Genomic DNA, 1,220 nt, shown 5'->3' with positions numbered 1-1,220 from the left:
AAGAAAGGACTTGTATCGCTGAAGTTCCTCGGACAGAAATTCTACCGAAAATTAACAAACAAGCAGATACGTAACAATATTATTTTTTAACATTGTTATATTTTAATCATGCGTTCATTTAATTCATTATTTTATATATTATAAACATTAGTTTTAGCTGTACTCTTGGTAATGCCCAGTTGCTTAAATCCACACCTAAACACTATGTGTCGTAGCAATTTTCCGCGGATGCCATGTTCCTATAAAGTTACATTGTCACAGCTATTTAATGGGTTTTCATTGGACACAAGATGTTTTATGGAGAGTTGTTGAAAGTTCTCCTTACACACGTTTCAAATCTACGACGGTACTAGTGTTTGTGTGTTCCATAAGTACGGTATACTCTAGTATTTCTTCATTGATACTGTCACTAACAGTACTGGTTAGAATGTTTAATATATCTCATTTTAACATTTTTGATTTAATTTTTTATTATTATACTTTTTATTTTAGATATTGTTTAGTATTGCTAAATTCGTATATGTATTTAGGACTAACCTACATCTTGCCCGAACCTAATGAGATTTTTTGGGCATACAGACGAAAATATCGTTAGCAGTATGGGTACCAAAATAATGAAGCAAGACATTATAATAGTTATAATTAAGAACGTATGAAAGTGTATTTAGTTAGCTATAGTTATTACTAGGTTGTTTTTAGTCGGAAGTTAATATTACTATCATGTTGAGTGATGTAGTTCAGGAAATTTCCTGGGATTTAACCTTAGTCCTACCATCTTTAATATAATGTTGAGGAATCTAGCTCAAGAAGTTCCTCTGAGATTTAAACTTAGTCTTATCCTCTTCAACCCTTTCGAGATGGGTCACAGATGAAAGGTCATGTCATCGCGTTTGTTGACTCGCATCAAAAAATTTATTGAGTTACTATTTCATGGATTCATGTCAATAAGTTTGGAATCAAACTGTAGATTATAATTCTAATTTTAGAACTATACATTACAAAATTTCTTAATTTAAAAGTAATTACTTAGAAAAAAGATAAACATAGATTTTTGTGTGTCACGTGGTATGTTGAATGCAATACTAGTTCAAATTAGATGTTTGTGATGTCAGAATACTAAGTCTACAGTTTCGCACGAGTTGAAAACTCAAATTACAGATATTGACAAGCTAGAATATAAAATAAGAAGGTCTTATCGTTTCTATTTGCTAAGATATTGC

Source organism: Limulus polyphemus, unplaced genomic scaffold (genome assembly GCF_000517525.1).
Source record: "Limulus polyphemus unplaced genomic scaffold, Limulus_polyphemus-2.1.2 Scaffold2181, whole genome shotgun sequence".
Lineage (NCBI taxonomy): Eukaryota > Metazoa > Arthropoda > Merostomata > Xiphosura > Limulidae > Limulus > Limulus polyphemus.
The sequence above is the reverse complement of the archived record's forward strand: the minus strand, read 5'-3'. Positions refer to the sequence as shown.